The sequence below is a fragment of the Octopus sinensis genome, linkage group LG6, assembly GCF_006345805.1.
Source record: "Octopus sinensis linkage group LG6, ASM634580v1, whole genome shotgun sequence".
Lineage (NCBI taxonomy): Eukaryota > Metazoa > Mollusca > Cephalopoda > Octopoda > Octopodidae > Octopus > Octopus sinensis.
Window position 1 is genome coordinate 5,342,583 of NC_043002.1, and position 14,703 is coordinate 5,357,285.

A 14,703-nucleotide genomic window follows, 5' to 3' on the forward strand; every position below is an offset into this window, starting at 1 on the left:
AACCATAGGCCTTGTCAGAGGTTATAATTAACATAAATACATACATACACACACACATACGCACACACACACACACACACACATATATATATATACATACACGCATGCAGACATACATACATCCATACATACATACAAACATACATACAAACATACATACAAACATACATACAAACATACATACATGCATACATACAAACATACATACAAACATACATACATACATACATACATACATATATACATGCATACATTCATACATACTTACATACATACAAACATACATACACATATACATACATACAAACATACATACATGCATACATTCATACATACATACATGCATACATACATACATACATACATACATACATACATACATACATACGTACGTACATACGCACGGACGGACGGACGGACGGACGGATATACAGAATTTTAGAACTTAAATAAGTCCGACAGGTTTTGGCCGTTGTCGGCCTAAGCCATGTCTGATTCAATAACACCACCTGTGGTGGTCTTTTTAAGTTTTAAGACATCATAAGTCACTCGAGTAGGCAGTTGCTTACTGAGATGTACCCAAGGGTCGATGGTTTGGCAAGTGTTTATCGGTGGAATTTGTCCTGCTACTGTTTGAATGTTACGGGGGTCTTCTTTTTCTTTGATTTCCTTCAGAATAATGTTGGATATGGTAGGATCAGTTGAGGTAAATAAAGGTCGTGCTGCAATGAAACATAATTCTGGGACCAAACCTTCGGTGGCTTGTGAACTCGATACAGGTATCGCTTGGACTGTGTTAGGATATTTTTCACATTGTAGAAATGATGCAGCGCTTACGTCGGCGTTGGGGAGAATGAAGTCTGAGATTTTTGAGACGATCTGCGGCGCCCTCCATTGGTCAGTTAAAGTTGAGACAGTGTCACGTGACAACTTACTGGGGTTGCCTGCTGGAGCCTAGCAGCAGGTATTTAAAGGGAAATTTGACAAGACAGGTAGTCGCCCGCTGACACTCGTTGACGCTACATCGAAGAGGCCAGGGAATAGAAGAAAAAAAAGGAGAAAGACATGCACCCAACACCAGAGCTGAAGACGCCTCCGAAGGGGGGGGGGCACGTCAAAACGGTAGAGGATTAGGGGCCCAAACCGGACGTTGTTCCTCCTGATGATGTCTTGAGCTAACTGGATCCCATAAAGGAGCTGTTGTGGTAGCAGACCACGAAACACAGTTGTAATTCCTCAGCTGGCCATAGCATTTATTTATATGCTTATTTGTGGTCGATCTTTGAGGTCTTCAATACTGAAAATATTTTGTTTTGTATACGGACCAAAGGATGCAGCAAATATTCAAGGTGAAACTTAGAAAACTTTAAGAAGAAAAGACTGGCATCAGGGTTTTAGGAGTGGAAAATTCTAAAGATCCATGAGCACATTCTTCGAGCCATACCAACTTTATTTTTGTATGTGCTCTCCAGCTTAGGTTGTTGATCAAAGTTATTCCTAAGATCTGAGATCCGACACACCACCAAAGTACGGATCTACCAGGCACTAGTGCGAACGATTCTCCTTTACGGCAGCGAGTCATGGCCAATGAGGGTGGAAGATATTAAGCGACTAGAATCCTTCGATCACCCCTGTCTACGCCGCATCCTTCGTGTCCGATGGCATCACTTTGCCTCCAACAATTCGGTGCGACACCAGTGCAGAATCACCTCCCTCCGACAAGTCATCCTAACGAGACGTCTGTGTTGGCTGGGTCATGCCCTCCGTCGTCAACCAGGAGAATTCATTTACGAAGCAATTGCCCCAGCCCCCCTTCTGGGTTGGCGAAAGCAATGTGGTGGACAACGAAAAACCTGGCTGATGACGGTCAAGGCTGATCTGGAACCCAACCTAGGCCCCCATATCTACGGCGTTCGCCGCTGGAATAAGGAGTGGTTGCAGATCACGCGGTCGTTAACCTCAAATCGCCAGGCCTGGTCGGCGTTTGTGAGAGATGCAGCATTGAGGATGAATGAAGCCAGCTCAACCCACCCCGGGTGAATGCTGTCTCGAGTCAAGTCAAGTAATTCTCTGATATCCTTAAATGCTATAAAGAGCTACGTAGACTAGAGGAACATGAAATGAAGTGCCTTGATGAAGGACATAACGCGTGGCCCGGTCCAAGAGTTGGAGCCATTATCTGATGATCGTGGGCCGAACACTCTAAGCCGTAAATAAATACATGCGAATGCGTGTGTGATACTACATGAGTATATTCTTTTTACTTAGCTTCCATGTATTAAAGATATAACACTAACAAGCCACATTTTTTCCATTTTATGTGTGTGCATGTGTATGAGTGTTTGCATGTATATGTCTCCGTGTGAGTATATGTGTGCGCGTGCGTGCAACTGTTATTTGCGTCATTGCATACACAAATGCGTAACATCTCTGTATTTTCTTTCTGCATTTGTCTCTCCCTGTCTCCAGCCTTTTCTCTCCTTCCCTCTCTTTCATCTTCTCCCACGCTCTATTTTCTATATCCCTGAGGACTTCCTGCTTCTGTGAGTGTGCATAAATATTTGTGGAAACATATGGTACATATCTAGCAGCCTACAACTATCAACTTACCTACAAGCTTATCTATCCATCTATCTTCCCTGTCTGTCTGTCTGTCTGTCTCTATTATATGTACATACATACATACATTATGGTTACCCCCTCGTTATCGAGTATGGCCATTGCACGAAGTTTACATACATACATACTATATATATATATATTATAATTATTATATATATATATATATATATATATATACAATATATACATATATATGTATATATATATATATATAATAAATATTATATATATATATAATATATTATATATATATCTATATAGATTATATATATATAATTGTGAAATAGAAAGATGAATAATCTTGTAGTGATTAATCAAAAGTTTAACCGATACCTTAGTAGCAAAAATCACAGCAGTAAACAGCACGGTGGAGGTACAACCATATGGTGTTGCAACCGTGCGTTGGTGCGGATAATTGAAATTAAAATATTATGTGAATTGAAGAAATGGAGCTGAACGCAGATTGAACAGAAATCGTTTTTTTCATTCTACACGTGTTTCGAAAGGCACAATTTACCAAAATCCGATTGAATAATGGGACCATATTGTGTCTTTCTCTTCAGGAAGAAAATAGGAAATCCGTTGGAAAAAACAAAAACAGAACAGAGGCGGAGCAAAACAAATCGAACTAGGCTCCTAAGAGCCCATGGCGAAACTGTTATCAGTGTATGTTGAGAACCGGTGGCTGAAGAATTTAACGGGTCAGGCATCGGTCAATCATGGGGTGAGGGTGTGTGGGTGTTCTTTGTGACCGAGAATAAAGTTCTGACTATTTAAGGAATATTGGATGTTTTATAGGGGCGAGAAAAATCTACTTAGAGACGTGTGTGTGTGTATACTGTTCTATATATGTGTGGTTGGCGTAGGGGTAGAAAACATTTTTTGTGTACGTGTGGCGTTTGATCGTTCGGCTGTCAGTGGCTACTGCAGTGAGAACCGTTGGGTGGCAGAAAAAAAAAAAAAATATGTTTTATGTGTGTGTGTGGTTCATCTAGCCTGCCTTGTCAAGGAAACCCCCGTTGTGAAAAAACCAAGCCCGTTATCTTACAGGAGTAATTCCCCTTGCAGTGGTTAATCGTAGATATCTTAAAGGCTATTTCAGAATTTGTTACCAAGGGCTATGGGTGCCGGTATTATTTATAAAACGCTATTTAAAAGCCAGATAAGTGTAACGCCGCCAATGGGGGCATCGAAAAGCCGACTGTAAAAGCCCGTTTACCATCCGGCCTCTGCAAACAAAATATGGAAGAGTTCGGAGACACAAAGGTTGCACTGCCTTCTGCCCCTATCAAATGGGAGGGCCACCGACAAAATTGACCATTCCAGTCTGTAGCTTAAGTTCGTATCTTCAGTCGCCATATTAGCTTACTGAGTCCCGTGGTCTGCGGTTCAGCTCCATTTCTTCAATTCACCAATATTATATATATATATTATATATATAATATATATATATATATATATATATAATATATATATATATATATATATTATATATATATATATAATATATAATATATAATATATATATATATATAATATATATATATATATAGGCACAGGAGTGGCTGTGTGGTAAAAGTGCTTGCTAACCAACCACATGGTTCCGGGTTCAGTCCCACTGTGTGGCATCTTGGGCAAGTGTCTTCAGCTATAGCCTCGGCCGACCAATGCCTTGTGAGTGGATTTGGTAGACGGAACTGAAAGAGGCCTGTCGTATATATGTATATATATACATATATATATATATAATATATTATATATATATATTATATATATATGTATGATGTGTGTGTTTGTTTGTGTGTCCGTCCCCCTAGCATTGCTTGACAACCGATGCTGTGTGTTTATGTCCCCGTTACTTAGCGGTTCGGCAAAAGAGACCGATAGAATAAGTACTGGGCTTACAAAAGAATAAGTCCCGGGGTCGAGTTGCTCGATTAAAGGCGGTGCTCCAGCATGGCCGCAGTCAAATGACTGAAACAAGTAAAAGAGTAAAAGAGTATATATATATATATATATGCGTATTGTGAGAAGAAGCCTATGAGACGGAAGGATAGACAAACATATATAGACACACAAACACTCTGACCTCAACACATGCATACACATACCCACCCGTGCACACGCACGCATACACACACACTCAGACGTCTATGCATAAACGTATAAATGCGTACGCGGCCCCATTTCCATGTACATTATGGCTAATAAACGCCAATCAATGACAATGAGAAGTTATTTTTGGATCAAAGGAGATTAGAAATTATGGAATTATTGATTCACTATGCTCTCAGATTCACCAAGATATAACTCAAACATGTATGTGTGTGCCGGCCGGTCATTGGAAATTATATCAATGACTTTTATACAATTATTGAATGAACGTGAATATTTTGGTAACGCTTCTCTCTCATTCAAACATTTTTCTTAGATGCTAAACTTAGCTTGAAATACAATATTATTTGCAAGCAACCGATCGTAGTAGTTTAAATAAATCATATTGTGTGATACAGTAGAATCACTGAAAGCTAGCAATGGTCTACATCGGCAAATAGTAAATACAAAACGTTTAAATAGTGGAACGCTTTTGTATTTATAAATCATAACATATTGTAAGTTATCTTGCAGAACGGTTTCCTTGGTCTTAGAACATAGGAAGAAAACATAGACGGTGGCAAAAACAAATGAATTAGTAAATAAAACAAATAAAATGATATTAATTGTTCACAGGCTACAGAAATGCTATAAATCAATGAGAATTCACCAGTACAATTCAGCACAGTAAAATAGGATACCATACAAATCGACATATATACATTTATATATGTACGCATACGTAGGTGAACGAATACATTGATATAAGTTTGCGTTCATTATGCTCCTAAATTCTTACGGCCTATTTACATACAAAGAATCTTCGGCTGAAGATGGAACAGCAACCTCTTGGGTATTCTTTGAAGAATACACTTATCGTAATAAAGAACTTTTTTTATGGCTCGCCTAATGGAAAAAAAATCTCCTGGTACGTGACATAAAAGATGAGAAGGAAAGTATTCTTCTATGAAAAAGGTGGGGGAGGGCTCAATGAGTTGACTCTTAATAAATTTACTTTCAAAGCTTGTAAATGTTTCTCACAGAACAAATCACGAAAAAAGTTTCAATCTGATCATTTACCCTTTTACTCTTTTACTTGTTTCAATCATTTGACTGAGGCCATGCTGGAGCACCGCCTTTAGTCGAATCAAATCAACACCAGGACTTATTCTTTGTAAGCTTAGTATTTATTCTATCGGTCTCTTTTGCCGAACCGCTAAGTTATGAGGACGTAAACACACCAGCATCGGTTGTCAAGCGATGTTGGGGGGACAAACACTGACACACAAACACACTCACATACATGTATATAATATATATATATATATAATATATATATATATATATATATATATATATATATATATATACACACATATATATATATACATATATATATACATATATACGACGGGCTTCTTTCAGTTTCCGTCTACCAAATCCACTCACAAGTCTTTGGTCGGCCCGAGGCTATAGTAGAAGACACTTGCCCAAGGTGCCACGCAGTGGGACTGAACCCGGAACCATGTGGTTGGTAAGCAAGCTACTTGCCACACAGCCACTCCTGCGCCTATAAGATCTGCAGTGAAAGATTAAAAGACATAAATACAGCAACTTCCAAAACTTCCTATTCTGGGATGTGAAAGCAATTAGAAAATCCAACTGCGCGCTTTTACTCAACGATAGTTATACAAAAGTTATAATTTATCTTTTCCTTGTTTCAGTCATTAGACTTCGGCCATGCTGGAGTACCGTCTTGAAGAATAATTTTTAGTCGAATAAATCGATTCCAGTACTTTTCTCTTCAAACCCAGTACTAATTGGATTTTTTGCCAAACCGCTAAGTTACAGGTACATAAACCGCATCAACATCGATTGCCAAGCAGTGTGGCGGGGACAGATACAAACACAAAGACAGACAAATAGACAGATATGATATAATACGAGGTTCTTTCAGTTTCCGTCTACCAAATCCACTTTGGCCGACCCGAAGCTAGAGTAGAAGACACTTGCCCATGATGCTATGCAGTAGGACTGAACCGGGAACCATGTGGTTGGGAAGCTGGCTTCTTAAGAGACTTCAACGCTCCCACGATCGATTGGCCCGCATCAATTTGTACAACATCTTCCCGGTTCGGCCAGGCCCTTCTTGACGTGGCTGAAGATTGTTTTCTATCGCAACATGTTGAATATCCGACAAGGCATCGGTCTGGGCAGCAGCCATCTATGCTAGATCTGGTATTCTCCCGCTATCCAAGATCAGTGTCAGACGTATCTGTGTGCGCCCCTCTTGCCAAGAGTGATCATGCGGTCCTGAAGTTCGTCATGCACACAACTTTTTCTGCGCCCACGACTACTTCGCTGTCACGTAGAGTCTTCTCTGCAATTAATCTTGAAATTCTAACCGAGGCTTCCGCGCTTCTGGACTGGCGATCCTTGATGACGTTGTCCTCAGTTGACGAACTATGGTCATCCCTCAAAGCATATGTAATCTGTTTGACTGACCAGGCAGTTCCCGTTGCGCTTCCCAAGAGGAAGAAACACAAGCCCTGGGTGACGAAGAGGGTTAAACGAGAACGTCGACTCAGAGATATTGCTTGGGCTGAATTCAAAAATCTGGATTCGACTGCAGCTTTTGAGGTGTACAAAACACAACGAGACCGAGCCGTGAAAATTGAAAAGAAAGAACGCTTCAGTTATGAATACAAAATCGCGGCAAATGCCAGTAGCAATCCAAAAACCTTCTTTGCCCATGTCCAGCGGAATTCCCGCTTGAACAACCAGATTGCAACGTTGGTAGACTCAACAGGCGTATCGATTGAGGACCCTTATCAACAGAGTCAATTATTTGCCGAGGCTTTTTCAACTATTTTCAAACAAGATGATGGTCGTGAACCCCTCCATTTGATAGATCGGTACCTCCAATGCTTCGATTGGTCATCACGCGGACGAAGTCAAACGTGTTATTCAAGGCCTCGATGTCAACAAGGGTCACGGCCCTGACGGCATACACCCACGGGTTATCAAAGCGTTGGCTCCGGTCATCTGCGAGCCCTTAACGCGACTATTCAATATGTCATTGGCGACGGGTGTTATACCTGCAGACTGGAGAACAGCGATAATCTGCCCAATTTTCAAGAAGGGAGCCGCGAAGACCCGCTTAACTACCGACCGGTTTCCCTTACATCAATAATCAGCAAGATGTTCGAAACCATCCTTAAGAAAAATATGATGCTCCACCTCCTAAACACAGCCTCTATCTCTGATTCCCAACACGGCTTCGTGCCGAAGAGATCATGCTTGACCAACTTACTAGTAATGGAAGAATTGGTGACGCGCATCCTCGATGATAGTGATGCTGTTGACATCGTTTTACTGGACTTTGCCAAAGCTTTTGACTCGGTAAACCACCGCCTATTACTTGTGAAGCTTCAAGCATATAGTTTCCATCCGGATATTGTACGATGGGTTGGTGCCTTCCTCTCAGATCGCTCCTTCCAAGTCCAAGTTAATGGTTCGCGGTCCGACGTCTCCAGTGCGAGCAGTGGCGTGCCTCAAGGTTCAGTGCTTGGGCCCTTGTTGTTCTTAATCTTCATAAATGACTTGCCCGACGACCTCACGCAACACACCCTTCTATTTGCCGACGATATCAAACTGGTCGCTCCTCGCGGTAATATAGAGGATCTTCGTCGATGCCTCCACCAAATTTGGAAGTGGTCTAACGATTGGGACCTGTGTCTGAACGTGTCAAAGTGCTGTCATCTGCCTGTCGGCTCTACTCCTGCAACTCAACTTGATTTCGAGCCGGGTCGTCTGCTGCTGGAGAGGACCGATCAGGTAAAGGACCTGGTATCTTGGTGGATTCCTCCTTTTCGCCTTCGGCCCAGTGCGTCCATGCTGCCAACAAAGCACGCGGAATTCTGTTCTTGATTCGACGGTCATTCGGAATGCTCACAGCAGCCATATTCCTACCACTCTATGTCACGCTGGTGAGACCCATATTGGAGTATGGGATTCAAGCCTCTTCTCCTTATCTACTCAAAGACATACAGCATCTCGAAAGAGTCCAGAAGCTGGCTACCCGCATGGTTCATGGTCTCAAAAATTTGTCCTACGAAGAAAGACTGAGGACGCTCGACCTTTATTCTCTTGAAAAACGCCGCCGCCATGGTGATCTCATTCTCGCCCACAACATCATAAGCGGAAAGTGTAACTTCTCGAAAGAGCTGTTCTTCACTCCTGCTCCAAAGCGTCGGCTGCGGGGTCATTCCGAAAAGCTCTACCTGCGACGATTTCATCTCAATCGAAGGAGAGGAGCTTTCTCCGTCCGGGTTGCGGATCCGTGGAACAAGCTGCCAGACGAGATGGTAAAGATGCCGACGACCGCTTTGTTCAAAGCCTCCCTGGACCTCAAGTGGCCTGAACTCTTTACATGAACACCACCCTGTACTTAACTCCATGTCCCCCTACATGGCCTTGCTATTTGCTTTTGAGCCAAATTAACTAACTAACTAACTAACTTACCACAGAGTCCCAAAATTTTCGCTAACAAGTTCAGGAACATTTACAAACGCAAAAGACGTAAACATGCAACACATTAAGAAAGAAGCCCAAACACTTGCAATCCAGCGAAAGAAATAAATCGACAGAGAGCTGCATATTGCTAAGTGTAAATATATCTTAAGAATAATTAACCCAGCTAAATATACTTGCGACATTGAGTAATTAACTCAGCTAAATATACTTATTGAGTAATTAACCTAGTTAAAAGTGATCCGGGTATAAGTACGTAAGTAAATTCTTGACAAAATTATCTTAAATATTCAAACAATATGGCTTCCGTCATTAAGTTGTTCAACTGTACGTATTGTTAACGCAATTGGAATTCATCCAATTTCACGATTTTTAGTTTTATCCGTCCATTACGAAACCCCTCCAAAACAATGAAGACGTTGACAGTAATGTCAGCTTTGTCAATGGAACTGGCATCAAAGTCATAAATCGTCTTCGATAATTCCAAAGACGTAAGGAAGAAAGACGGTCTGTTGTCTGATGTCTCCAGGAATGGATAGATATGAGGGAGACGAAATCCAGGAATTAGTAAAATTCTGCACTCGAAACTTACTTCGGGGACAAAGGAACTTTTCTTAGAAACGTAGAGTAATGCTAGATTCATAATCTACCGCCATATGAACAGTTACATAAAGATAGTTTAAGAAACGATTTTACAGAAATCTTTAAAGAATTTTATTTAAAATTTCCATCATAATACACTTGCTGCTAAATTTCAAGAAGTAAATCTAAACTTAAATACTAAGCTACATTAAAATCCATCCATCCATCCGCACATACACACACACACACACACACACACACACACACACACACATGATGGTTGCAACTCAATTTCAAGTAATGCTATCGCTTGATTGTTCTTTTAAACATAAGCATGGATGCAGCTTTTCATTCCAGCCAGAGACGTTTCAGTCCGCCTCCTGACGCACATTCTTTTACACACTCCTTGCAAGTAGAGATGCCGTATTATTCATAGTTAAGAACTTGCCCGTATGTGTTGCTCTGTGGTGACTTCTAAGGCTTGCCTTATCTAGACAGACAAGCCCTAGGCAGACAAGCCTTTGGTGCGTCTTTACATAGTTTATATACTTTCGCTGTGTGATGGTGTTGGACCGTTGTTGCCAACGATACGTTGTTGCCAACGATACGTTGTTGCCAACGATACGTTGTTGCCAACGATACGTTGTTGCCAACGATACGTTGTTTTCGTTGTACATTACAATTTTTTCTTGTATTTTGTGGAGGGGCTTGGCAAATGGCTTTACCTTGGGATTGGATTGAGGAGTTTATTTTTGTGTGTTTGCTGTCGTTGTTTGCTTTGTTGAATGTTTTGGCTTGGGGAGGGGGAGTGGGGAGGGGGAGTGGGGAGCGTGTCCCTTTTTTCTTTTGCGGGTGACTGTGGTGAATTCCATGTCCTCACTATCATTGTTCGTGTCTGCCTTGATTTCTGTTTCAACTTTCTTCTTTGGGTTTCCTTCCTTATCGTTATCTTCCATGCTCTTGCTGTTCGTAGCTTTTGGGGGAGGGTCCCCACCATCTTTTTTTTTGGTGCATTTGGAACGGACGTAGCCCTTCTCTCCACATTTGAAGCACATGGGCCTACGCTCTTCCACAGTTACCCGCATGGATAGCCCTCTTCTACAAACACCCTATCGGGTAAATTTTCGAGTGTTTCGTTTGTTGCTTGGACGACCATTTCTAACGAATGTCCTCTCCAGTTCACCGCTTCTTTCTTTTTCCATTTTAGGATCGTAATTTCCTCCTCCACGTCATATACTATCGCAGCCGCTATCTACATTACCTCATACTCCACTGGGATATCGTCTACTGTCACTTTAGCGGTCCTGCGACCCAAGTAAGTGGGCAGCAGCATTATTTCATCGTTCCTCTGCGTTTCAGTGGACACCTCAATTGTGGCACTTCTTGCTCCTCAGCTGACGTAACGTACTATGTTCCACGCTGGTGCCATACTCTTCTCCACCGCTTCATTCTTTGCCTCCGTTTTCCTTTTATGTTGTAAACTTTATACACCACTGTTTTTGCCTTAATGGCTTGTAGTGTCTCGGGGGCGGCAACAATTTCATATCCATTTGGTCGATATATCTAGCAAATTGAGCAACCTCGTAGAGACTCTTTCCTTGGTTTGTACCTCAACATATCACTGGTGTGCGAAGTAGGTAAGCAAGACTTTACTACATCTGACATTACGGAGAGCGTAATGGTATTCAAGAAGAGAGGGACACAGAATAATGATGAAAACTGTTATTTACGCCTACCTCCACTAAATCAAATTAATGGAAATGAGAGCGGAACGTCAGTAGTTAGACAGATTGGTAATGGAATGCAAGGTGTTCATCAGTTGGATTACAGTAATTTAAAAAGAACAAGGTTAATGAGTTTATACGAATATGTTACGAGTATGCGGCGGGGAATTGCAAGCAAAACCAAGCAGTATTTGGGGTGACTTTATCAGCTGTGCTACATTGTAGGCTGTGCTGAGCACAAAAATAACTTATCACTTCCAGATGACTGTCTTGTATTGCAGACATTGCGGTGGTGGGTAAATGACTTCCAATTGGTGGTGGTGGACGATTTCCGCTGGATGTTGTATTATCTGTCTATACTGCCATAGCACAGGTACAGGTGGACTACTTCGTAGTGGGGGTGTCACTTGTTAACTGGTTCGAATGAGTTAGAAGTCAACCACTGTTTCTGCCAAGGACATTCAACATAAGTTAGCTAACCTTCGACCTCTTAACTGACTTAAAATACCAGAGAATACGTGAAACAAGAATGTTTTGTACATTATTTACATTTGACGGATGTTTGTCCCCATCTTTTTTGTTGTTAACACAACGTTTCGGCTGATATACCCTCCAGCCTTCATCAGGTGTCTTGGGGAATTTTCAAACCTGGGTTCTTATTCCTAAGATATTTTTCGTTGTTGTTGTTGTTGCTATATTAGTGGCAATGGAGGTTTCTGTCATCTTTCTGCGCCATCTGTATCAGCCGTCTTTTTGTGTCGTTTGGTTGGTAAAAATGCGCACCGAACGGTTTTTATAGGGGACCGGAAGTTAAATTCTAGAATGTTCGAGAAAACCTGCCCACGCCACTGCTTCACGTCAATTGGTTGGTTAATAAACCTATCACGTTAAGCTATGGTTGTTTTCTCGTAATATCTGAATGCGTATCCAGAGATTCAGTTTCGCATCACCACTACAGCCGTTTCTGGTATTTCCTTTTCTTCTGTTTTGATTTTGAATTGTTTTGAGCGACGAAGAAGAAAAGAAATGACGATTCGTGCGCGGCCACAGCTCACTTTGTAATAGTACTCAGTCATAAATCAGTCAGTATCTACAGGAGTGGGGCATCTTGAAATCCTATGAACGCCGAGGAAGATGATACGAGATTAAGCAACAACTGATTACGTAAGTCGCTGAAGTGTTCAGCTTCAATTGAAACCACCTCGCTTGAAACTTCTTGTTCTAGACTTTTACCATTTTGATATTAGCTTCTTTCATTATTCAGTGTCCTTGCCTTTTATGGAAGTGGGAAACAGAAATTCGTGACGTTCTTGTCTTTCTCAAACGCATTAGCATAATCCTTTATCTTAGCTGTTTGCAAATCTTTCCTCGATTCTTTTAAACACTTCTACGAAAACGTGTTTTGTGAATGGTCAGAAAGCTGTGCATTTTTAATGCTCAATTTTGCTGATTCAAGCTTGAAGTGTTCCTCAACAACTGTACCAACACTAAAAATCAATACTACCTGTGCTAACTGCTTAGGTGTCGGTTGCTGACAATTAATAGAATATAAGCGACAACTTGGCGAGCCATTAGAGCATCAAATGAAATTCTCTGTTATATTTATTCTGGTTTCGTGTGTTCTGAGTTCAAATTTCAACCAGGTGAACTTTTTACTTTACAGTGCAGGGTGGTGAACTGGCAGAATCATTAGAGCGTTGGACGAGATGACATTTGTTCTTGTGCTCTTAATTCAAATACTGTTTTGGCCGACATGCGAGTAGAGCTTCACTTAATACGTCGCCTGTTTAACACTAACACCTGGCCTTTGGGTATCTTTAGCAGAATCCACTCTGCTGCAAGAATTTGGGTCAGGTTATCAGTTTCAGAACACGCTTCTTTCGCATGCCGACCATCGTTTGAGGCTCTATGAAGTATCATGGGCACTGCTTTTTCTCATGAGCAAGCGTTAAAACCCCCCATAAAACTCAGACAAGACATCCATTCAAAAAACAGTAGCTAACATAGTGTTAACAACTTTTAATACTGGGAAAATTAAAAACCAGAACTGATTTAGTGGTGAGAAAAGGACAATATCAGGGAAAGACTAATGCTAATTAATTAGGGCTGTGAATTGATAGGATCACTTGAGCCTCAGACGAAAGTTATTGAAGTATTCGTTTCAGCTTGACTGAAGGGCATTGTCAAACTATTGTAAAATGTGCTCTTTACATTCTGAGTGATCAATCATGTGTGGTGTTATCTACATCTAGCTGACAAGCTAATGTCATGCAAATCATCATCATCATCGTTTAACGTCCGCTTTCCATGCTAGCATGAGTTGGACGGTTCGACTGGGGTCTGGGATGCCAGCAGGCTGCATCAGGCCCAGTCTGATCTGGCAGTGTTTCTACAGCTTGATGTCCTTCCTAACGCCAACCACTCTGTGAGTCTAGTGGGTGCTTTTTACGTGCCGCCGGCTCAGTGCCAGGTGAGGCTGGCAACGGCCACGATCGGTTGGTGCTTTTACATGCCACTGGCACGGAGGCCAGTCGGGGCGGTGCAAATAAATAATAAAATAAATTACAACACATCAAGGAAAAGTAATAAGAAACTGTCTTCATATTCTCCCACCAAAATTTCCTGACAAGCCCCTACAGCTTGTCAAAGAAGTTGCCAGGGGTCGTTTGTAGATCTTGATGGCACAGGAAAAAAAGCTATTTTAATAATTTCAGGTTACCTGAATAACAATTTCTAGTGAACATTTAAAAAAAATATTCTCTGTATTAAGAATGTTATCTTTCACCTAAATTTTGTCGAACCTCTGACTAATATACTACAGACCTTACTATTTCTAATCACTCACTTACTAGATGGTATTGCTCTACTTTTACTATAAGGTAGGCAGTTAATTGATTAAACATCCCAACTACATTACTGGCAGATGTTTTATAGAAAATAGAAGTCAACTCAGAAGCATGTACAGGGTACAAAAAAAAAACTGAATACTATAAGTGGGGTGCCCCAAAGTGTTTTGTCAAATTTTGTATCATGATATTTTAATTAGTGATTTCTTAACACTGATATATGTTAGTAAGTAACGACAGCACTATAGAAGTGATGAGCTAAAAGTACCTAAAAATGTTGACATTACTTCAGTTTCTGCAGC